The sequence below is a fragment of the Leopardus geoffroyi genome, chromosome X (genome assembly GCF_018350155.1).
Source record: "Leopardus geoffroyi isolate Oge1 chromosome X, O.geoffroyi_Oge1_pat1.0, whole genome shotgun sequence".
Classification (NCBI taxonomy): Eukaryota; Metazoa; Chordata; class Mammalia; order Carnivora; family Felidae; genus Leopardus; species Leopardus geoffroyi.
The window spans coordinates 87,544,296-87,570,854 of NC_059343.1; the positions used below are offsets into that span (position 1 = coordinate 87,544,296).

General features: G+C 39.1%; 1 protein-coding gene across 2 annotated transcripts in view; it reads left to right on the top strand.

Annotated features, from left to right (window-relative positions):
* Positions 1–26,559, top strand: part of LOC123594692 (small ubiquitin-related modifier 2-like) — a 164,139-nt gene that overhangs the window by 21,111 nt on the left and 116,469 nt on the right. The gene's annotated exons all lie outside the window — the stretch shown is intronic.

The following is a 26,559-nucleotide window of genomic DNA, read 5'->3' on the forward strand; positions in this document are numbered from 1 at the left end:
TTCCAGGATATGAAAAAAAGGCCCTTTCCTACACAGACTCCAGGAAGAGTTTAGAACCCCAAGGAATATGCAAACTACTAAGTTCAATGAATCACAAATAAATTAATTTTGAAATGACTACTTTATCCTTTTAATTTAGAAGTGGCAATTTACAAAGCAACTGACTATTGATCATAGTTTTTCTTTGGAAGACCTAAAGCACAGTTTCTGGCTTACCCAATAGGGGTGTCAAACACCTGGGTTACATGGAACCACTTTGTCATTTTACCTTGTAATTTATAATGAATACACTTGGTATTTTATTGTCACAGAATTTAAATGTTTCAAATATAATTTTGCTCAAAGTTCTCAGTCCATATTGAACTAACCAGTATTTCACCTTCCTAGGTAGTTTCCATAGCAGCAACTTCAGTACCTTTCTATCAGTAGCTTTGTATGCTTAGAGCCATCACTCCCATGGATAGCAAAGGGAAAATTTAGCTGAACATGGTGTGTGTTGGCTTCAGTAAGGCTCAGTTTCATGCCCCTCACTTGGATTCCAGCTTCTGACTACCCAAATGGTTTCACAATGCACATTGGAAGATGTGGGCCCACCTGGCAACACTGCCAATAAGCAAGGAGTCCGAAGGGGCCCTTAGTACAGAGAAATTCACTGGGCTACTAGGGTGGTGAACTCAAGGTGATCCAGTATTCTTCATTCATTAGTATAACAAAATTTACTGAGAGAGCACCATGTGCCGGGCACTGTACCATGCACAGCCAGACACAAGTTCTGCCCCTAGGGAAATTAATTGTTTAGTAAAAATAAAAATGATGAAACAAGGGATTCTGATACAGTGTGATACTGTGATATACATAAGAGGGGCCTCTAAACCAGGCTTGAGGGTTTGCAAAGAAAATTGGGAGGCTGGGAAGGGGGAGGAAGGAATATTAATCTTTGCACTTTGTTTCTCTTTTCCCCAACCCTGCCCCAGTCTATAAGCAAGTCCTATTTTCTGACCAGAATACATTTTAACCACTTTTCAACACCTTTACCTTTTTTGCTCTGGTCCAAGCCACCACCATCTCTGAGGTGGACAACCACAGTAGCCTCCTAACTGGGTTCCCCACTTCCAGTTTTGTAGCCTCTGGCAAATATCATAGATTAGCTCACTTGACCCCTGTTCCAACTCCAATCACAGCAAGCATTACTGAATGATAGAGGTTGGAAAGCTAACCCACATTTTCTGAACTTCTGTCCTTATGGCCTGTATTCCACAGACACTTAGCCTCTGCCAAAGCATAGAAACTTGTATGAGATTTGAAAGGGGATGTGAGGTGTAATCTATGCTTCTTCTATGGTTTCTGCTTTCTGCTAATGAGCATAGTCTTGGAAGCTTTTGCTTCTTCTGTAGCAGCAATAATAGAAGCTCCAAGGTATAGCTCCTAGTTTTGTGGGTATCACAAGGCAAAGCATGGGATATATGCTTTGTTTATTACAGATAGAGAATGAGGCAGTGTGATCTTGAAGCTAAAATTTGTGATGATCTCAGCAGAGCCAGAGTCATCCTGGAGCCAGCTATTAGAGCAATGGATTCCACACTCTCCACCCTCCTGATTATGCCAGTTCTGTGGTGTTGTTATTCAGGAAAGTAGTTCTGGAAATTCATATTAGAATTTATTCTTCTGGCTCTTTCAACACCTTTGTAAGCATTTCTGCTTAAATGCGCTGAAGTGGCTTCTGCTATCTCTAATAGAATTCTCCATTCTACTTTCTACACAGAAGGTAAAGGAAATATTTTAAAAATGAAAACAAGATCCCATAACCTCCTTGCTCAAAACCTCCACTGGCTTCCCATTCTACTTATAGTAAAAGCCAAACTCATAATTTCCTTCCACTCTAACCTGCATGACTTTGCTGAAGCTCTTGTTACCCTCTTGCTGTTCTTCAAATATACTAAGAACACTCCTGCCTCAAGGCTTACTTGATGTTTACTGTTCCTTCTACCTGGAATATTCTTGCCTCTGATAGGTGGATGGCTCAACTTTTCACTTCATTATACCCATCTCTCTCTAATCTAAGAGTAGCCCATATTCACTCTCTGTTTACTTTCTATGTGTACTTTCTGAATAGCATGCATTGCTCTCTGACATCATCTTGTTTAATTTTTTTGTACATCGTCTGTACCTAAGTTCCATAAAGATGGAGACTTTCTCTTACTTTTTTCAGTGGATCCTTGGGAAAAGCAATGACATATACAAATTGAAAAAATACCTAGGAATTCCAGATGAGGATGAAGAAATAGAAGAGACTGGGCATTTTTCAGTGCTGCTGGGATGTCTGTGGAGTTTTAGAAAGCAAAGCACCAGATACTGAAAAACAAAATCACTTGAGAGCAGTGGTAATTTATGAAGAATATTCTTGGAATTGTGAGATAGAAATACTCAGGCAATATGAGGAACAGCCAGACCCGTGTCTGAAGTGAGTGTCATTATGTCATTGGAATCTAATTAGAAGGCTGGTTCATGATCTTCTCTGAAGCCTATTTGGGATTTTCTTCTACAAAAGCATGTGCTTGGTCTGGTCTGCTCATCTGGGGAGTAATAAAACAGGGTGTTGAGGTTCAGATCATTTGAGGGGGCAAAACTGTACTCTGAAAGCTTCTGCTCTGCATTCAGCCCAGCATTGCACATTCTGGGATGGGAGTAAGAAAGGGAAAGACATAGCCCCTTCCTGCAAAGAGGGAAGAGAGATGAAATACTCTATAATGAGGGCCAAGGGGCTGACTAGGAGATAACCAATCTCTAGGGATCATAAAGTGGGTGATCTGGAAAGGGAAGAGACCAGAAGGACAGAGAATCAAAAACCTTGGCAGTAGCGAATAGGAGACCTTGAAGTGCCTTAGAACTGGGGGAAGAAGTCAAATAAAATTGACCATTTTTGTTCATGAAGCCAGAAACAAAGGAAGTATTAGGCACTGTAATGTTGGTTTCCTATGTCCCTAGATCACCTGCACTAGAATCCTCAGGAGTATTTGTTTACCTGCTGCATCATCTATTAGGAGTGGCTGCAAAGATTTTGCAGTTTGACAGTCTTCCCCTGAAATAGTTTTTACATATACTATGCATTCAGAGCCACTAATACAGATTACCAATAATTTGTCAAGTGCCAAAATTCTGGAATGGATCTGTTGTCATTAATGAAAGCAGACTTACAGTGTGTGTGTGTGTGTTTTTTTTTTATTTTTTAAAATTTACATCCAAATTATTTAGCATATAGTGCAGCAATGATTTCAGAAGTAGATTCCGTAGTGCCCCTTACCCATTTAGCCCATCCCCCCTCCCACAACCCCTCCAGTAACCCTCAGTTTGTTCTCCATATTTATGAGTCTCTTCTGTTTTGTCCCCCTCCCTGTTTTTATATTATTTTTGTTTCCCTCCCCTTATGTTCATCTGTTTTGTCTCTTAAAGTCCTCATATGAGTGAAGTCATATGATTTTTGTCTTTCTCTGACTAATTTCACTTAGCATAATACCCTCTGTGTGTGTGTGTGTTTTTAAAGGCAGAGTTGGGGCGCCTGGGTGACTCAGTTGGTTAAGTGTCTGACTCCGGCTAGGGTCATGATCTCAGGATTAGTGAGTTCAAGCCACATGTTGGGCTATGTGCTGAAAGCACAGAGCCTGGTTTGGATTCTCTGTCTCCCTCTGTCTCTGTCTCTCTGTCTTTTTGTGTGTCTCTCTCTCAAAAATAAACATTTAAAAAAGATAAAAGGCAGGGTCAATTGCAAATAACAATAATCTTGTTAGGTCATCTTCTCATCAAACAGATTTTAGTATGGTATGTGACATCCTTTACCCCACTCCAATACTCCCATCTCTACTAAACATACACACCCAGAGCCTGCTCTAATGCATGGAGGAACATGTTTGTTCTCAAAGTCAACACTATAAAGAGGTTCAAATATGGGAATATGACAGTGCTGAGAAATATTTAAGCTATTTTTATGAAACACAACAAACCTAAAGAAAAGTGCATAAAACATAAGTATACAGTATAAGGCATAATTATAAAAATCTGAGCATTAATGTAACCACTACCTGAGTCAAATAAAACATGACCAGCTTTCCAAAAGTCCTTCATGTTTTTTCCTTATACCCTGTTATTTTGTATACTTTTATCATCTATGTATGTATAACTGTTTTTGAAGTTTATAAAATGGTCTCGTATAGCATAGTATATATTCTTGTGTGTCCTTTATTTGTTTTTACTTGGTATTATGTTCATAATATTCATCCAACTAGTATACAGCCAACTTCATTTTCTTTGCTGTATGATATCCTGTTTATGGGCATATCACTTCATATACTCATTCAACTAGTTTTGGAATTTAGGCTGTGTTCCATTTGGGACTGTTGCAAACAAAGAGTACTGAGTTTTCTTGGCCATATCTTCTGGTGTGCATGTACATGGGATTCTCTAAGTTAAGCACCTAGTGATGGTATTATTGGATCTAGGATAAGTAAATTTTACCGCAATAAAGCTGGGGAGAAAAGAAAATTCTTACAATGTTAAAACTAAATTTTATAGTGGTATTAAAAATATGAAGTACCAAAAATTAATATAAAACATGCAACACTTCCACAAAGAAAATGATAGAACTTTATTGGGAGTGTTGAAACAAGACTAAAATAAATCACATTATACCATATTCATAGATTGAAAGATTCAATATTATAAATATGTTGTATTACTCCAATTTATTGATAATTCAGTTCAGTTGCAATCAAATTCTAACATCCTATTTTGTGGAATTTGTCAATCTAACTCTAAAATGTCTGTGGGAAACCAAAGGATCAAAATAGTCAAGATACTCCTAAAAAAAGAAGATGATAGAAGATTCACTGTACCAAATATTAAGTCTCCTTATAAAGCTAAAGTAATTAAGACAGTCAAGTTCTAGCATAAGGACAGAACAGGGAACCCAGAAACATCTACTCTAATTGTTACCTTCATCTTTAGTCCTTAACTGCAACCTGACTGTTCATTGAGGCCCTAGCTTATCCTGAAGTCCTCTCCACTAGAGATTCTGTTCTCTCATACACCACATATCTTAGGGCCAGAAGAAATATGGGTCTTCCTCACTCCTATGTTGCTTCTAGACCATTCCTTATTATTTCTGAAAATAATCTCTGTCCTTTCGAGGTTTATGCCATCCTACTATGCCACCTCCTATAACTCCTTTATGCTGTCATCCATTGACAATAGCCATCCACTGGCCTTTGCCCATCCTGTCATCCTCCAGATGACTCTAACATCTACATCAACCATTCATCAATTTAATGTTCTCATTTCCAGTGAACTTGTCTGCACCATACTAATCACAATGTCCCACAGACACTCTCCAAACTTATCCTTTACCCTAATATGCTCTACGTCTGACATCCAAAATTATCTTTTACCCAGTAAGACTTCATCTTCCTTGACCTCTCTATTTTCTGCCCATCTGTCCTCTCCGTCTTCTCTCTCTTTCTCCTCTTACCATTGATTTGGTTTGGGGGGTGTTCTCCTCTTCATCTTCTCTTCCTGTCCACACTCAAATTTACTAAGTTGGCAATACCTCCTTTACCACTTATCCTCTATACTTTCAACACCTCCTGCATCCCCACATCCAGTCATGGCTTAAATCTCCTCATTTGTTGATTTTCAATTCTAGGTACTTCTTAACATGCTTTATACCACTATCTTAGTTTAGGTCTTCTGCATCTCACACATAAATCATTGCTATAGTCAATATTCCATTCTTGCCCCTCTCTGATCCTTTCTTCACATTGCTTCCAGAGTAATATACCTAAAACACAAAGTACCTCCCAAATTAGAGCCTTTGTAGTCTTAAGTATGAAATCTAAACTATTATCTCTGGCAACTGGGGCCCCTGCCTGCTTCTTTAACCTTCACCTCCCACCACTCCACCTTAAAAAATCCTTTGCTGCACTTACACTGAAACATTGGCAGTACCCCCAAAATACTCTTTCATGCCTCTATGACTTTCTCTGAACATACTGTTCTTTCTGCCTGGAGGTCTCTTTCCCACATTACCATTTTGCTCTCTATGTAACTCCTCATCTTTCAAAACTCAGCTTTCTTCATACTCCTGTACTGACTTTGCACTATCATGACACTTATCCAATACAGTTTTGGTCATTACTCTGCTAGTCAATAGACTTTGAGCTAACCACTGAACTTTTTGGTAGTTACTAGATGTTGAACAACTTGGAGGTCAGAGACCATGTCTGTTTCTTTGTATCCCTAATTACAAGGTTAGAACCAGTTGTATGGTAGATGCCTTTTTAGTAATTTTTTATCGGTTAAGTAAAGAAATAAACAACTTTGCCATCTCTCTTGGACTTAACATGTTCCTAATGATGCCTCAGGAAAAGTAATAAAATTGCTTTCCAGAATTTAGGTAATTTGATTAGTACAAGATCAACCTAAAAGCAGTGCAAAAGCCTCTTACTTAATACCTCAAATTAGCTGTGAGTCAACTAGATTGCTGCAAAGGCTTCCCAGAGACCTGTCATCAAGTAAACATACCAAAATGAATCTTTGAATTATCAGAGTATTCAGAGGTTAAGAAATAAATTTGAATTTAACATGAAAAATAACTCGAAAATATGACCAGCTGGGATATATGATGACTAATTTTAAGGAGATTGGTTCAGTTTGGTACCTAAGCAAGTCAACTCCCTTGTACTTTAGAATACAACACTGAATAATGCATACACAGAGTAGCATCAATGTCATTGACTTTCCTCAGCCTCACACTGAAGGGTTCCAAAGCCCAGCCTCAACAAAAGATGAAGTTGTTGACCCTAGTGCACCTGGAATGAGACTTGCAAGGCAGTCTGAAAGCTAAAGTGTCAGGAAAAGGGATTTTAAAGAAGTACATTTATCCCTTGTCATTACTCTTGTTATACATGGACCCAGAGCACAGAGTAGGGAACTCTTGTTATACATGGACCCAGAGCGCAGAGTAGGGAAAGAATAAGGCAGAAATTGGCAACTTCTCCATAGGGCCTACTTTTCAAATTTTTTTATTATTTCTCCGAAACCAGAGAGTTAAAGCAGGAGTTCCTTTTTGTGTGAGATGCAAAGGAGCATCTAAAAGAAATCAGAGCAGTGAGAAGCCTCTTCATGCTTTCTGTTCTTAGTTCAGACCCAGCTCAGGCTGAAGGCTCCCTAGTCAGACCTCCACATCTCTCTGGGCAGCTACCCTGTATCCAAGACAAAGACCATGGCATGTGGAGTTTGTGGCTTCCTATCCTGCTCTTTCACCATAGCTTCCTCCAAATCTACCTGATGGCCATCAAGGGCAGGCAGGGTAGGACAGCAATGGGAGTAAGCCTAAGCACCCAGGAAAGTCCCAAAGGGAGACCCTGTCTGGGTACCAGCCAGCAAATACCAACCCTGGTAGGACAAGCAAGGAAGAAACCATCTCTCTTCTCTCTGGGCCCCTTCCCTCTTCCAGCCCCTTTAGATACCCATAACACAGGCCTGGATGGAAGGATAATACCTGATGATGAGGGCCAAGGTTGGAGGCTGGAAGACATTAGACACCAGAAGCTAGAGATTCCTGGGATCAACTATGGTGGGTGCTGCTGAACTCAGAGGGTTTGGTGGTGGGAGAAGCCAAGAGAGGAGCAGTCAGAGGTCAGTCTTGGATGTCTTACTTACCAGTATATCCTCAGTATTTACAATGTGCCTGGTGCATAGTAGGTACTCAGTAAATTATTGACTGAATGAATGTACATATAAATGAATTAAGAAATGACCATAAGAAATGACAGGTCTTCAATGATAAAGATGGCACAGAGAAAGGGCAGAGCTTATTTGAGGACTACTTTGGTATTACTAGGTGTACAGGACTACTACCCCCTTTTTGTGGACCCTTTTTGTGTGGGTGTTAAATATCAGGTGTATTTTGTATACAGTAGAGTCATCAAAACTTATAAGAATTTGTCATAATTAGAGTTGGGTTTTGGGAAGGTTAACACAACAATAATAGGAAGGATGGATCTGTGGGGGAAAAGAGGGAGACAGGAGAAAGTTAGGAGACTATGGCAAAAAAGTTCAGGCAAGAAGTAATGAAAGTAATGACACAGAGAATTGGTGACAATGTGGAGCAAGTAGAAATCTCATCTAGTACAATCACTTTGGAAGATAATTGCTATTACCTAGTAAAGTTGAACTTGGACAGACCCTGTGATTGAGAAATTTCATTTCTGGGTATATACTCTAGATCAGGGCTTTTCAACCTCAGCAGTGCTGACATTTTGGGACCGATAATTCCAGGTTGTGAAGGGCTTTTCTGTACATTGTAGGATGTTTGGCAGCATCCCTGAACTCTACCCACTGGATGGCAACAGCTCACCCCCAGTTATGACAACCAAAAATGTTTCAAGACATTACCAAATGTCCCTGAAGGGAAAAATTATCCTCAATTGAGAACCATTGCTCTAAATAAACTCTTGTACATGGGCATCAGGGGATATGCATGAGATGATTCATAGCACCCTAACTTGCAAAAGCATAAAACTAAAAACTACCCACATGTTCATCAATAGGAAAATACATTGTAGCATTTTCATATAACTAATTCATATGAAAATTGATTACTATAACTGCACACAAGATGGATAAGTTTCACAAACAAAATTGTTGGGCAGGGGAGGAAAAAGAAGCAAACAAGTAATACATATAATTACATTCATATAAAGTCCAAAAATGGACCAAAAAGACATATCATTTAAAGGATCATACCTGTTCAGTGAACATATAAAGAAAATAAGTGAATTATTAAGAAAATTCAGGAGAGTAATCCCCTCTGGGAAGGAATGAGGGGATAAATCAGGGAGGGCACAAGTGGGCTTCAAAGGCATTGACCATGTTCTAGTTCTCAAGCTTGGTGATAGGTAGACAGGTTTTTATATTATTATGATATATACTTTACATATTATATATGTACATATACATATGTATACATATGCTGTATTACCTTGTGTATGCTAAAATAGTTCATAATTTGTAATGAAGTGATGGATCTAAAGTAAGGCAAGAAAAATGGAAAGGAGGGCACCAGAGTAAACAACTAATTGGGTGAGGGAGAGAGAAGAGCCAACTTTTCAGTGGCTCTTAAGAATAGTTTTAAATTCATTTTTTCAGATTTGATGATGAAATTAATGCTTTCTTATCTTCTAAATATACATAGCCCATTGCTTGGGCTTCTGAGCAACATAAATTTCATCAAACCAAACCAATCCTACTGTGTGATGTGATGTGATGTGATGTGATGTGATGTGATGTGATGTGATTCACAGGACTTGATATTGGCATGTTTACCAAAACTCCATTGTCTGAGAATTCTGCCCTCTTAGAATTCTAAAACATGTGTTCATTTATATTCCTTAAAGTCATAAGCATCTGAAAATAGGGGAGTTAAAGTAAAAGCGATTCTTTGTCTCTAACTTTAGTATCAATAGCATATCTCCAACTGGTACAGAAAGCTGTTTCCAACTTTGGCACCCCAGTGGTCACCATCCAGGTAGTGGAATAAAAGGAAAATTTTTTTAATCAAATCCTTTCAAAAGACTAACCCACATCAAAACATCTTAACCTTTCCTGAGTGAGGCAAAGTGGGACAGGATAGGCTTTTCACTAAAAGAAGCACAAAGTTTTCAAGGTTGAAGGACTCAGGACTCACAGAGAACATATTTCACACATGTGGAAATAGAAAAACCTACAAACATCCAGAGAAACAGGAAATGCAGGAAATATCCCTGACTTGATTTCGACATGAGCTCTCAGACACTCATAAAAACCTGTTATGTTAGAGCTATAACAAACTCCTCAGAGTCTGACTTCTGCACATGGATGTGGAAGAAGTGGGAACCAGAGAGGAGGGTATACGTCTTGATGAAGATCCCCCAGCTAAACAGAGGCAGAGGTGAAGCTATGGTCCTTATCTCCTATCCCTAGCTCAATGCTTTTTTGTTGTTCCAGGACTTAAGAATTCCAAAAAGAGCCAGGAATATTGTTATTTCAAAGGCTAGAGCTGGAAGTACTCCCAGAGAAGAGAAGTGACATGCAAAACTCATAGCACTGAGGTTAGAATGTAGTCCACAGACTAAACACTTAGCACTGTTTTAAGGCTTTTAAACTCTCAGTTTAAAAACTCCTAGTTTTTAATACAAATTTGTGTAATGGTCAGGGATTTTTAGTTACAAGCAACAGAAACACCTAACTTAAGCCCCAAGGAAATTATTGGCTTAAGTAACTGGGAATTTCAAAGGTATATATGATGGTTCAAATGACATTGACTCATTTTCTTCTCTCCTTCCATTTTTCAGTTCTGCTTTATGCTCAGGTCTTATTCTCTCCATTATGGATGGGATTCCTCTATGTAGATAAGACTTGCATGGAACAACCTTAGCAACTCAACAGAACAATAACTATCTTTCAAGGGCTGTACATCTCAGGAAAAGTTTTTGATAAACCCTTGTCTAGCTCATGTGCCATCACAGGGGCATTTCCTCAATTAAAGTGGCTTTCACCATTTTGTCTTCAGCAGGCTCTTGCCATGGAAATGGCAAATGCCAATTCATTGTGGAATGGGTGTTTCTTTTGGTAAGAGAAACATTATTGTCACCCCACTCATAAGTGACTTTAAAGGCAAAAGGCAATAATAGAAGGGAAAGTAAGAGAATAAGAAGCATCACTTATGTTTTATCATGATAAATCAGGAATAAATGATTGGATCCTTTGAAAAATAACAGGGCCTGTTACATTAGATGTACAGCCAGTAGTTCTGCCTCCTATTCGTTGCACACATCAGGCAAGTTACTTCATCATTCAAATGAAGTAATCTTCCCCTTACCTTCACATTTTCTCATCAGAACAATAGGGAAAAGAATCTTTGGGGGCTTCCTGTGGTGGGGCTTACTTGTGTAGCAGCAGCAGCAGTAGCCAAGGCCTCTTGGTTCTGCTGCATGTGACGGTCAGAACACCTCTGCCACTGTTTCCACTGTCGCACAGGGCTAAGTGTGTGGGCAGGTGGAGGCACCAGAGCTGCAGGCACTTATTTTTTTTTTTTTTTTAAAGAATCTTTGTGTAATTCACTGCAAATGATTGGGATGACCATGACTGCCATATTGCCATATTGCTCAACTTAGAGGAAGGGTGGCAGTCCCATTAAAGCTTGAATAACAGTGGGCACCTGGGTGGCTCAGTCAATTGAGCATCTGACTCTTAATTTTGGCTTGGGTCTTGATCTCATGGTTTGTGGGAAAGAGCCTCATGTGGGACTCTGTGCTGACTATGCATAGCCTGCTTGGGACTCTCTCCTTCTCTCTTTCTGCCCCTACCCTGCTCACGCTCTCTGTCTCTCAAAAAATAAATATAAATATATATTTTTTTAATCTTGACTACCAGGATGATGAAAGTATTACTGGTTAATGCATGACTGGATGTGATGGCTCTGGTTGTGACAATTAAAAATAATGGATACAAAAGCATGTTTCAACCTATAAAATCTGTGAAAATATCAAAGGCATTTATTCTGCCCTCAAGAAGCTTACATTTGAGTTCAATCAGAGAAGCAGAACTACAAAGAGATTTTTTTTATATGTGGATTTGTCGCAGGGATTTGACAGTTGTGGACACTGGTTAACAGTCTCTGTATGGCTATTATCTTTGCATTTGCTCTTGTATCTTAAAGCCCACAGCCAGGCAGCAGGAAAGGGAAGATGAATGCCAGGTGGGGGAAAGCAAGAACATGGTGGTCCACAGGCATGCTCTGGAGCTCACAACGATGAACTGAAACTATGTCCATTCTTGTTGCCTCTAGCCTGAATGGCATAAATAATGTGGAGAAGTTGGGGCCCTTTGTCATTGAACTAAACACACATCCTAGGATATCAGAGATGCTGAAATAGGATCCAGGGAATAGAGTGCTTGCAGGCCTGACTGCTGCCTTATACCAACACAGTGAGACAGTAACAATGTTTGTGAGTTCAAAGATGGCTACTTTCCTTATGCTCTGCAAATCTCCCCTAATAATATCTCTTGTGGCCCATCCTAATCTACAGAACAGGTTATTTTGGGAAATGTAGCTTAGCTTTCAGCTTGCCACATCACAAAGCCAAGTGCTATGTGTGCATACTTGTGGCAAATATCATCTCATTGGAAGGGGGGTGAGGACATGGATGTGAGTTATGGGTATTTTGAGAATCAACAAGTATCCCAGTTTTTCAGGCACTTGGACTCTAGGAATAGGCAGATGTGGAGCTGAAAAGGAAGATTGGGGCAATATTAAGTGACTCTTGAATGCGAGATAATGAACCTAATACCATAAGGAATGGAGAAATGATTGAACATTGCTAAGCAGATGACTGGCATTTTTGAAAATTTAATCTGCCAGCAGATATAGATCAGACAAGAAGGAGACTGTAGCAGGAAAGAAGCTTAGTACCAGAAGATTTGGGCTTATTTTGTTTCATCCCAGCCCCGAAACATTGGACAGACATGGAAGAGGATAAGAAGTACTAAACTGCCTCATGGCGCACAATTGCCAGCTCTACCGTTCTGTGTGATCTTTCAGTTCCTCTGGCTTTAGTCACAAATTACTGTTGTCTCTCAAATATCCCTCCCGTGCCCAAGATGTATTTTGCAACCATTAGTTGTTATTCTGAAAATGAGAGAGGCCAGGTTTTCCTCAGAGGATGGCTACCCAAAGATATCTTAAGGCGTTGTTAGATGCTGACTCCATGTTCAGGCCAATTAAGTGCTGTTCTTGGAAGCACAGATGGACACATTTACACATTAGGGGGAAAAAGTTAAAAGAATAAGCCTCCTACTGAATTGAGACTTTCTTTACAGTAGCTTTTCACTCCCATCTCAGCGGGGGGGGGGGGGGGGGGGGTTAAGAGCAAATGCCTCCCTGTCAGGTCTGCCACACTTAGTGTGTAATTGGAAAGTCCAGAGAGAGCTGCACCTCAGTCCTAGCCCTGGAACTTGGAGTCAGGGCCACAGGTACTCAGTCCTGGATCTAACCTTCCTAAATGTAGGGCCCTGGGCAACTACTTAGCTACTCCTCCTCCCAAGGCCTCAATTTTCTTCATGTGTGCTGTTGAAGTAATGACAGCTTTGTCTGACAGAGCTGCAGTAAAAGCACCATGAAGTGACAGTCATAAAAGTACTTAGTAAACTTTAAAGAGCTGTGCTCAGGAGACAAAACATCATTGTATTTGTTATAAAAGGATCTTTACTGGTCTTAGTAATGCTATGATCCCAGCAGTGCTTAATAAATAACTCCTGGTACTACTGCTGCAACTGAACATTTGACTTATGAGAAAAAAGTTTAATTACAAAAAGAGACTGGGGGTGGCTGGGTTTCTCAGTTGGTTAAGTGTCTGACTCTTGGTCATGATCTCACAGTTCATGGGTTTGAGCCCTGCATCCGGCTCTGTGCTGACAGTGTGGAGTCTGTTTGGGATTCTCTCCCTCTCCCTCCCTATCTCTCTCTCTCTCTGCTCCTTCCCCACTCTCTCTGTCTCTCAAAATAAATAAATAAATTCAAAAAAATGTTTTTATAGAAAAAGAGACAGGGTAACATACTGTAAAATAAAAGTCACACAGCAGCCATCAGTGAGGGGACCTGGGGAAGAGGGATTGCTTCCACTTCATCAAACCCTCACTTTCTCCTTTGGATATTTCTCTTTTTGGCCTTTGCTCCCCCCCTTCTCTCTTTTCTTCAACTGAGTTCATCTCACAGCCCACTCCCTGAACCTCTCTCCATTCCCCTTTTCCCCTAAACTTGCTCTTATTCTCTCCTATTTCTTCAATTTTGTTTACTGAACTCTCTGCTGTGCCTGCCTTTGTCTGTCTCTGCGTTTCACTCACTCTCTCTCTCTCTCTCTCTTCTCTCTCTTTCTCTGCTTCCCCACCCCCGTCTCTCTCATACACCTTTAAACCAATTTTCTCTGCTAAGAGGTTCAGGAAGGAGAGCCTTCTAGTCAGTGTTGCTAGGTAACAGTATCACATGGCCAACCCCATATTTTTTTCTCTGCTTCTTCAGAATGTGGCTATTCAGATGCAGCGGATCTGAGAAAAGAATGGGTCTGGTTGGCTCACTTGCAGCTGGCCAAAGGTGTCAGCTTTACTCTTGGATATCTAGGTTGCTGGAAACATATTATGGGAAAAAAGCTAAGGAAATAAAAACCATTGCAGGATGGCATGCATTCCTACATACTGCTCTCCAGAGCAGGGGGTTCTTAATTGGTATCCATGGAACTCCTAGACACACTGTGGAGAAGCCACAGGGGCTAAAACTTTCTTGAAAGTCATGCAAAAATGAAATATTTATATTTTTTGTGCTTCTTGTTGTTGTAAATGTTTCGTAGCTTTTCGCAAAGTCTCAAAGGGAGCAAGGTTTTCAAAGGAGCTTTTACATGTATTTCCAACTCCTACCAATTTGTGCTGAATGTTTTCTATTATCCTCCACCCCACCCCCTGATCTGACCTGTTTGGAGTGCTTCCGTAAGTCCCCTCACCCTAAAATTTAAAGTTTCGTTTCCTCCAGTGGGAGGAGGCATCCCTAGGAGATCAGAGGTAGGGTTGGAGGAGAATGAGGACAGAACAGTTATTTCCCTGGCTGCTTCCCTGCTAACCTGCCAGGGATTTGTTTTACCCCTATACTGAAACAACTGTCAGGCAGTCCTCTCCATGTGGCTGCTATCTCTCTTTTAGTTCTGGTAAGTGCAACTTCTTATTCCTTCAGACCTAGGGAAATTAAGGTCCAACAGTTAATAGCCCCACGGAACCTTGTTGGTTTCCTTAAGCCCTGCCCATGACTCAGTAGTCCATTTATTAAACCATCCTCAATTACCCAATTTGAGAGAGCCATATGTTTCCTGCCAGAAGCCTGACCAATAAATGGAGTCACAAAAAATTAGAAGGTGAAGGTGAGAAATAGATATTTAGAAGGTATCCAAAATATCAAGTATTTGAGTAGGTATAGACATTTTCAAAACCTAGCTGTAATGGCCAGAGTGTTCTGTTTCAGATGACTTCATGTTGTTCCACCAGGATAAATTACTAGTAATGGTTAAAGCCTGACTATTTCAGAATTTATAACTTTGACATAACAATTCCAGTGGATCAACTTAGGATATTTACCTCTACAGCAATGACTACTTGAGATTCAGAGCAAATCTTGTACCAGTGGGTATTTCACCAGAGTCTTGATTCCATAGGAGATCTCAAGACAGTTCTTTATCATCCCACCTTGCTCAGATGTCCAGGAGTCTTTGAGGGGCTTGGATTGCTGAATGGTTATAGGCAGGAATTGTTCCTGCTAGACAATCACTGAGCAATAGGCTCCTTGAAACATGTATCTCATGAGGGACACTGATTTGGTTTTCTCCAGTGAAACTTTTGTTTTCTCCCTTCTGAATCCATCATGTTCTATGTGGTCTGTCCTCTCTTTACTCCCCAGCCTGTGGAATCCAGGTAGGAGAAGAAAAGAAAACTGGGTCACAAATGTTTCCAAATCTTCTCTGTCTTACCCCTGAACTTATAACTTTTGAAAAACTCATGAGCCGATATTTTGACGCTTTTGTTTTCTGGTTACATTCTGAAAACTTGCATTAAAGCCATGGGCTACTCATTTCTAGCATTTTGGCTGAGTTTGGAGAGGGTCTTGGGCAAAATTCAATGAAGCATAGAAGAGGAAAATGCTATAGTTAAGGTCTTGACACCTTTTGTCTCAATTTCTGGAATGAGGTGAAGACCACCTTATACTGGATATAGATGGCATGAGCCTCCAGGGTCCTTTAAAATTAGAAGGCCCTTACCATTTTTTTTTCTAAATTGAGAAGCTTTTTGAATAAGAGTATGAGGGATGATTTTATTCACAAAGAACAATATAAAAAAAAAGGGGGCAAAGAATTTCTGAACTCTTCACATGTATGGAAAAGTTCCATTTGTAATTGAGGACATTATTTGAGAAATCATCTGCAACCCATTAAACAAGATAATATGACTCAGGAATTCCACTGAGCCAATTTCACATTTTAATTTTTCTGATTTTACATTCAACTGTCCATCATAGAGATATTAAAGTTCACAGCTACTAGTCCTGATTACCTAATGTAATGGAAAAGACCAAGAATTTACTCTGACAGTAATGGGCTAGTTCATAAAATCCCTGCAGATTTTGTTGAAAAAGGCAGGAAAAGTACTTAGCACAAACAGCATGGCACTGTATGCAAAGAGTTCATGTCTCAAATTATCTTCCCCATATTGCCTTTGTTTACCTAGACTTGATTGTAGGCTCTCTGGAGGTTTTTACTTTGTGAACCATCTGGCCTATCAAAACTGTTTGAATAATTCTGGGATGGGTAGAAGCACTTATCCATTTGTAACAGCAAATTGGCTGACTATCATCCTCACTATGGAAGAATATGTTTTTTCATTATTTTCATTTGTATAAGAACCTCAGCTAATGATGTGTATATATTTTGGGAACAGAGATGATAAGGGTAGGGCTAAAAGAAACAAACATATCAACTCTCTCTGAAATGTGCTTATATCACAACTAGTGACTGTGTTATTTGGATACTCCAGGAAGCAGACACTAGGTTAGAAATGTAGGAATACAAGAGGTTTATAGGGGGACATCTGTGAAAAATAAAAGGAAGGATGAAGCAGGTAGAGGAAGAATGAACTGGGTAGAGGAAGGCTTAGGTCTCAATGCACATCTTACAAAGTCTCAGCCAATCCAATGGGAGCTATGGAGCAAACATTTCCCATTAGGTGAATTTTGCATTGGGAAGAAATGATCAGGGCTTTGGTATTGTATGGGGCCTGCTCAGGAAGAATGTGGTTTTGGCTCAAAAGCTGAGATGGATCCTGAAAGTGCTAATAGCTGGAGGCTTTCAGATCACTTCACTTTTTACAGCTAAATGGCAGGTTACAGCTAAACGGCAGCTAAATAGCAGGTTCCCTAGCTGACACAATGATCCACCGAGTTTACTGGCAGAAGTGTCTTGGCTTTTTTGATTCTGAAAATATTCCTATCATTCACCTTTTTTCACACTTAACCCATGGTCATTGAATGACATGAATAACATATATAGAAGCTTGAGTTTTCAGATAAGTAGCATGCTCCTTATGCAATCTTTGTTATAAAGACCTAGATGAGTCATTTGGTAGGAAGGATAATGCACACAGAGTAGGACTCTGCTCCAAATAGTGACAGTGTCCAAGAGTCTTGAGAACTATGCATAATGCTAGATTTAAAATATCTCTGGAGACATGTCAGGTAAGAAGTTGCTGGGGCCAAGGTCAAAGAGGTTGTTGCCTGTATTCTCCTCTAGGATTTTGATGGTTTCCTGTCTCACATTTAGGTCTTTCATCCATTTTGAATTTATTTTTGTGTATGGTGTAAGAAAGTGATCCAGTTTCAGTTTTTAAGAGTCTCTTATGGTTTGGCTCCCTCCCTTTCTAACTTTTTTTTTCCTTCCCCTCCTCCATGGTCTTCTGTTAAGTTTCTCAGGATCCACATAAGAGTGAAAACATATGGTATCTTTCTCTGTATGACTTATTTCACTTAGCATAACACTCTCCAGTTCCAACCACGTTGCTACAAAGGGCCATATTTCATTCTTTCTCATTGCCACGTAGTATTCCATTGTGTATATAAACCACAATGTCTTTATCCATTCATCAGTTTAGGGTTGATGGGGGTGGGAGGGAGAGGAGGATGGATGATGGGTATTGAGGAGGGCACCTGTTGGGATGAGCACTGGGTGTTGTATGGAAACCAATTTGAGAATAAATTGCAATAAATTTTTCAATAAATTTTTGTATATTAAAAAAATATACAAAAAAATAAACTTGATGTATAAAACTAAAAAAAAAGTATGCACAGATGTTTGTTTAAAAAAAAAAGAAGGGGCGCCTGGGTGGCGCAGTCGGTTAAGCGTCCGACTTCAGCCAGGTCACGATCTCGCGGTCCGTGAGTTCGAGCCCCGCGTCAGGCTCTGGGCTGATGGCTCAGAGCCTGGAGCCTGTTTCCGATATTGTGTCTCCCTCTCTCTCTGCCCCTCCCCCATTCATGCTCTGTCTCTCTCTGTCCCAAAAATAAATAAACGTTGAAAAAAAAAATTAAAAAAAAAAAAGAAAAAAGAAAGTGGTCCAGTTTCATTCTTCTGCATGTTGCTGTCCAGTTTTCTTAGCACCATTTACTAAAGAGACTGTCTTTTTGCCACTTGATATTCTTTCCTGCTTTGTCAAAGATTAGTTGGCCATACATTTGTGGGTCCAATTCTGGGTTCTCTATTCTATTCCATTTATCTATGTGTATGTTTTTGTGCCATACCAGACTGTCTTGATGATTACAGCTTTGTAGTACAGGCGAAAGTCAGGGATTTTGATGTCTTCTGCTTTGGTTTTCTTTTTCAACATTACTTTGGCTATTCGGGGTCTTTTATGGTTCCATACAAATTTTAGGATTGTTTGTTCTAGCTCTGAGAAGAATGCTGTTGCTATTTTGATTGGGATTGCATTGAATGTGTAGATTGCTTTGGGTAATATTGATATGTTAACGATATTTGTTCTTCCAGTTCATGAGCATGGAATGTTTTCCCATTTCTTTGTGTCTTCTTCAATTTCTTTCATAAGCTGTTTATAGTTTTTAGCATACAGATCTTTTACATCTTTGGTTAGGTTTATTCCTAGGTATTTTATGGTTCTTGGTGCAATTGTAAATGGGACCAATTCCTTGATTTCTCTTTCTGATGCTTCATTTTTGGTGTATAGAAATGCAGCCAATTTCTGTACATTGATTTTATATCCTGCAACTTTGCTGAATTCATGTACTAGTTCTAGAAGTTTTTGGGTGGAGTCTTTCAGGTTTTCCATGTAGAGTATCATGTCAGCTGCAAAGAGTAAAAGTTTGACTTCTTCTTTGCCAAGTTGGATGCCTTTTATTTCATTTTGTTGTCTGATTGCTGGGGCTAGGACTTCCAACACTATGTTAAACAACAGTGGTGAGAGTGGACATCCCTGTTGTGTTCCTCATCTCAGGGGGAGAGCTCTCAGTTTTTCCCCATTGAGGATGATATTAGCTGTGGGCCTTTCATATATGGCTTTTAAGGTATGTTCCTTATATCCTGACTTTCTTGAGGGTTTTTTTTTTATTAAGGAAGGATGCTGTATTTTTTCAAATTACTTTTCTGCATCTATTGTCAGGATAGTATGGTTCTTATCCTTTCTTCTATTAGTGTGATGTATCACATTGATTGATTTTTGAATATTGAACCAGCTCTGCAGCCCAGGAATGAATCCCACTTGATTATGGTGAATAATTCTTTTAGCATACTGTTGAATTTGATTTGCTAGTATCTTAATGAGAATTTTTGCATCCATGTTCATCAGGGATATTGGCCTGTAATTCTCCTTTTTAGTGGGGTATCTGTCTGGTTTGGGAATCAAGTTAATGCTGGCCTCATAGAATGAGTCTGGAAGCTTTCCTTCTGTTTCTATTTTTTGGCACAGCTTAAGAAGAATAGATATTAACTCTGCTTTAAATGCCTGGTAGAATTCCCCTGGGAAGCCATCTGGCCCATGACTCCTATTTGTTGGTAGATTTTTGATGACTGATTCAATTTCTTCGCTGGTTTATGGGTCTGTTCAAATTTTCTATTTCTTCCCAGTTGAGTTTTGGTAGTGTGGGTGTCTAGGAATTTGTCCATGCCAGATTGTCCAGTTTGTTGACATATAATTTTTCACAGTATTCTCTAATAATTTTTTGCATTTCTGTAATGTTAATTGTGGTCTCTCCTCTTTCATTCATGATTTTATCTATTTGGGTCCTCTTTTCTTTTTGAGAAGTCTGGTTAGAGGAGTATCAATTTTGTTTATTCCTTTAAAACCACCAGCTCTTAGATTCATTTATCTGTTCTACTGGTTTTTTTTGGATTCAATATTGTTTATTTCTGCTCTAATCTTTATGATTTCTATTCTTCTGCTGGCTTTGGGGTTTCTTTGCTGCTGTTTCTAGTTCCTTTAGGTGTGAGGTTATATTCTGTATTTGGGATTTTTCTTACTTCTTGAGATAGGCCTGGTTTGCGATGTATTTTCCTCTTAGGACTGCCTTTGCTGTATCCCAGAATGTTTGGACTGTCATGTTTTCATTTTCATTTGCTTCCATATATTTTTTTAATTTATTCTTTACTTTCCTGGTTGACCCATTCATTCTTTGGTAGGATGTGCTTTAACCTCCATGTATTTGGAGGCCTTCCAATGTTTTTTCTTGTGGTTGATTTCAAGTTTCATAGCATTGTGATCTAAAAATATGCATGGTATGATCTCAATCTTTTTATATTTGTTGAGGGATGTTTTGTGACCCAGTATGTGATCTGTTCTGGAGAATGTTCCATGTGCACCTGAGAAGAATGTGTATTCTGCTTTTGGATGAAAAGTTCTGAATATAACTGTCAAGTCCATTTGGTCCAGTGTATCATTCAAGGCCATTGTTTCCTTATTGATTTTCTGCCTAGATGATCTGTCCATTGCTATATGTGGAGTATTAAAGTCAACTACATTTAGTATTATTATCAATAAGTTTGCTTATGTTTATGATTAATTGATTTATATATTTGGGTGTTTACCAAGTTGGGGGCATAAACATTTACAATTGACATGTCTCCAAAGGCAAGGGAAATAAAAGCAAAAATGAACTGTTGGGACCTCATCAAGATAAAAATCTTCTGCACAGCAAAGAAAACAATCAACAAAACTGAAAGGCAGCTGTCAGAATGAGAGAAGATATTTGCAAATGACATATCAGATAAAGGGTTAGTATCTAAAATCTATAAAGAATTTAACAAAGTCAACACCCAAAAAACAAATAATCCAGTAAAGAAATGGGCAGAAGACATGAATAGAACGTTTCCAAAGAAGACATCCAGGTGGCTAACAAACACATGAAAAGATGCTCAACATCACTCATCATCAAAGAAATACAAATCAAAACCACAGAGATACCACCTCATACCAGCAGAGTGGCTAAAATTGACAACTCAAGAAACAACAGAGGTTGGCAAGGATGTGGAGAAAGGGGACCTCTCTTGCACTGTTGTTGAGAATGCAAACTGGTGCAGCCACTCTGGAAAACAGTGTAGAAGTTCCTCAAAAACTTAAAAATAAAATTACCCTATGACCCAGCAATAGCACTGATAGGAATTTATTCAAAGGATACAGGAATGCTGATTCATAGAGGCACATATACCCCAGTGTTTATATCAGTGCTATCAACATTAGCCAAATTATGGAAAGAGGCCAAATGCCCATCAACTGATGAATGGATAAAAATGGTGTGGTATATATGTACAATGGAATACTACTTGGTGATGAAAAAGAGTGAAATCTTGCCATTTGCAACAACGTGGATGGAACTGGAGGGTATTATGCTAAGTGAAATAAGTCAATTGGAGAAAGACAGATTTCATATGTTTTCACTCATATGTGGAATTTGAGAAACTTAACAGAAGACCATAGGGGAATGGAAGGAAAAATAAGTTACAGAGATGAAAGCTAACCATTAGAGACCCTTTTTTTTAATGTTTATTTTTGAGAAAGAGAAAGAGACAGAGCACAAGCAGGGGAGAGGCAGGGAGAGAGGGGGACACAGAATCTGAAGCAGGCTCCAGGCTCTGAGCTGTCAACATAGAGCCCTACACGGGGCTCAAACCCACGAACTGTGAGATCATGACCTGAGCTGAAGTCAGATGCTGAACCCACTGAGCCACTCAGGCACCCCACCATTAGAGACTTTTAAATGCAGAGAACAAACTGAGGGTTTGATGGGAGTAGGGGGTGTGGGGAGGGCACAGAAAATGGGAGATGGGCATTGAGAAGTGCATTTGTTGGGATGAGCACTGGGTATTGTATGTAAGGGATGAATCATGGGAATCTACTCCCAAAGCCAAGCCTATAGTGCATACACTGTATGTTAGCCAACTTGACAATAAATTATTAAAATAATAAAATAAAATATCTCTGGAAGGAGCTCTCCAAAAATTGGGAGGGTGGCAGGTTCAGAGGTGAAGGCACCCAAACATTCTCCCATAGTCACAAAGTAGCACCGGAACCACAGAATAATGCCTGTCTTATAAACCTGATGTCTACAGAACAGACTGGGGCCTCAGCGACACTCAAGGTCAACATGGATTCCCTCTTTTTGGGTCAAGTATTCAAACTCACATTGACATAAGGATTTTCATCCTTACAGAAAGATGGCTTTTATCCTAAACATCTGTCCCATAACACACTAAGGCCTTCGGACTATGGGACTGCACAGAGAAAAATCTCAGTAGTAATGTGGGTTTTTGGAAGGCCATTTGTGTGGCCTCTAGGGGGCTTTGCTTCTACTTATTTGGTTCCAGAGTCATGAGCCTTTGGGCATGCATTTGAAACAAAGGTACTTTCAGGGGAACTACTCCTACGCCTACTTCCTCAGCCTAACACTACTAGTGTTAGTGTTAAGCTCCTCTAATTCTATGGTATGGTAACTTGCATGGGCTCGTTCCTCATAGTCTAAATGACTCTTTGCCTAGCAGAGAGGAATTTGGTCAACTTATTCCATTCAGAGAGGAATTTGGTCAACTTATTCCATTTAATGTATGTAGAATTGATATGAACTCTCTGGTATACTGGACTAATACTAACGATACCTAAAAATTATGGAGGACTTATTGTTTGCTAGGAACTGTGTTAAGAGCCTTGCATGTTTTTTCTCATTTAATCCTACAAGTATATATGGTATGCACAATTATTATTCACATTTTACATATGAGAATCCAGAGACACTGAGATTAAATAACTTCCTCCAAATTCATACCACCTGGTAAGAGGTAGAGCTCTGGCTCCAAAACCCACGCTCTTAATAGCTACAGTTGACTCCTGAACAATGCAGGTATTAAGGGCACTGACCCCCACACAGTAGAAATTCCATGTATAACTTTTGACTCTCCAAAAACTTAACTAGTAACAGCCCACTGTTGACCAGAAGCCTGACCGATAACATAAAGTCAAGTGACATGTATTTTGTATGTTATATGTATTATATACTGTATTCTTACAATAAAATAAGCTAGGGAAAAGAAAATGTACTATATGGGAAAAAATATGCCTATAAGTGGACCCATGCAGTTTAAACCCATATTGTTCAGGGGTCAACTGTACACTCATACAAGCTGCTTCCTCAGATGCAGTGTTTGTAGGTCATCTCACCATATGGAGTGCATCTCCCTTTCAGAAGATGCAGGAAATAGTAAAGGACAAAGACTGAATAATTCAGATAAAAGTCATTAGATTTAGAAGTTCAATTCTTACTGTAGTGAGACAGAACTATATTTTGGAAGGTATAAAAACTGGAGGTAGCAGTAAGTATCAAGCAAAATAACTAGAGAATGATATGGTGGAGGTAGGTATAGGTAAAGGGATGCCCATTGAGGTGTATACCTTAACCTACAAGTACACTACAAGGCACACTCTGGAAGGCAAGGTTATTTTACTCCCTACCTGGACCTAGAGAGAGAGTGTCATGCCAAGGCATGGTCAGCAATGGAACAGGGATACCTGAAAGGCCCTAGTACTGGAAGCCTCCTATGCATAAAACTCTGGCAGAACCCCAATTCCAGCCAAGCTAAGAGTCAAGTCTAGAGGAGTTAAGAAAGGGAAGAAGGAGCAAACAAGTGCTATAGCTCCAAGTTAGTCAGCAGGTAGGATCCAAAACCCAGAAAGCCAAAGTCCTTAAGAGCAACACCAGCAAACAAATTGAATGTTGTTCCAAGATAGAAGCTGTTTAGTCTTTTTGCATTTGCAGCCCACCTTTTGAATCAAGCCCTTGAAGCCAGGACATGTGAACTATAGTTAGAAGTCAATAAGCCCACTCTTGAGTGTGGAAAGATACACCAGTGTTTTCTCATGACTAGATATAGTAGAATTCCCAGTGCTATGTCACACAATTCATTCCCACATATCTACTATGATTTTAGTCATGTTTACATCAAAGAAAAAATCAAATCAGTACTTTTTAATTTTATATCAGGCAGGAGATCAGCCACCATAACGTCAACACTGGTCTTGATTTTGAGTAGATTAATCTTTCACAAGAATGACAAAAGTGCAATTTTGAGAATGGATAAAGAAGAGTTGGTATATCTGTACAATGGAATATTAGTCATAAAAAGAGTGAGATCTTGCCATTTATGACAACATAGATGGACCTAGTGGGTATTATGCTAAGTGAAATAAGTCCGACAGGGAAAGACAAATACTATATGATTTCACTCATGTGTGGAATCTAAAAACAAATGAACAACAAGAAACGCAGAAACAGACCCATAAATACAGAGAACAAACTGATGGCTGCCAGAGGGGAGGGGGGCTAGGAGATGGGCAAAATGGGTGAAGGGGAGTGGGAGATACAGACTTCCAGTTATGGAATAAATAAGTCACAGGAATGAAAGGTACAGCATAACTTATATAGTCATTGGTATTGTAATAACATTGTGTGGTGACAGATGGTAACAACACTTGTGGTGAGCATAGAATAATGTATAGAAAATTGTTTAATCACTATGTTGTACATCTGAAACTAATGTAAATTGTGTCAACTATACTTCACTTTAGAAAAGTGTAATTTTGATTTTGTCAAAATTGAGTTAACAATATTAAGAAGTTGAGTAATAGACACAGAAGAAAAATAAAATTTCTCCCCAAACATAATTTTGAGACAACAAAGGCATTAAGGTAGAAATCAGAGGTAGATTTGTGAGAAATAAATTTTGTTGCAAAACATAATTTGAATATAAATGTAACCCGACGGAGGATCAGAGTTGAGGGCCTTGGAAGAGCTTTGGCAAAGTACAGGTTACACATTGTTTAACTCAGAGCAAGCATTTGGAAGCAAGTGAAGAAACACCTTTTCTCAAACTACATCTTGGCAGAAAATAGAGTCTAGCCTCCTCCCTAGTTGCTTTCTTACTTGGATCTGATCATCACAACCATCCAGAAAGCTCAAGAATCAGACCAAAAAGTTGAAAATGTGCTTTGGAACTAAATGATGCCAAATAACAGATTCTGATGATTTTACCAAATGTTTCTTTCACCATCTCTTCCTTGTCTTTCTTCTTTCTCCAGCCTTCTCTGCTTCAACCCTTGACTATTTCGTTCTGAATCTTGGAGTAGTTAAATTGTATTTCAAATTGCTTTTGGCTTCCTGGAGTGACTGCTTTTAAAAGACATTTTTTCTTTCCAAACACATTTAGTCCAAAAATATTTTTAGAAATAAAGTGGATTAAATATTGGGGGGAAAAAAGTCCAACAGTGTTCTGACCTTCTTTGCTCCATTTAAGGATTAATACTTGATAAGCACTTTGTGTTTCTCTTACTGAGTCTGGACTTGTCCCTACCAGAGCCCTGTTCTTTTCATTTCTTACTAGACTTTGAGCATCTTGAAGGGGAAGCCTATATCTTATTCATATCCATTGTGTCAGCCCCTAAAGCAGTAGTAAATGTTTAGCAAAGTATTGTTAAGTAAATACTAACATAGTCCTACTCCATCACAATATTTCTGTTTTTGAAATGGTCAACTAATGAACTTTAATTAATTTTAAATTTGTTTAACTTTGGTTTTACTACTGTGCTAAGGACTCTGCTGTCCTGAAGCCCATAGGCAGTAAGGGTAGTCAAATAGGCGATCTATTGCAGTGTGGTAAGATAACTGCTGCAATGATGAGAGCATGTAGGAACAGAACCTTAGTAGTCAAACAATGTCAGAAAATGTAGATGATATTTTCTGTGACTCCTAAAGAATGAGTAGCATTGTTTAGTCAGGCAAAATGAAAGATAGGTAAGCAGAGAGAGCAGCGTGAGTAAATACACAAATGCAGGGAGAGAGTGAAAGCTTTAGGAAATGGCCTGTCCTGTGAGATGACGGGTGAGTAGAATATGGGATAGAGAGATGAGGCTGGAAAGGTAGTCAAGGATTAGATAATGCAACACATTATATGACAACTTGAGGAGATTCAAATTTATTATGTGTGCAATAGGAAGTGACATCAATTTGTAACACTATTCTAGTGGCACAAGAGAAGGTACACTGGAGAGAGCTGGGCTGATCACAGACAACAGAGTAGGAAGCTATTGTAGTAATTCAGGTAAAAAAAAATGGTGACTTGAACATAAGTGGTAGCAATTAATATGGAAATGAAGAAATGGACTCAAGAGAGAGACTTAGTACTTCATCTGACAATAGCAGAATACACATTCTTCTCATACACATGAAATATTCACCAAAATAGGGCACATTCTGGGCCATAAAACTTACTTCAACAAATTTTGAAAAGTATAAATCATACAATGTTTGTTCTCAGACCACAGTGGAATTAAACTAGAAATCAATAATAGGTAACTGGAAAATCCCCAAATGTGTCGAGATTAAACCACACATTTCAG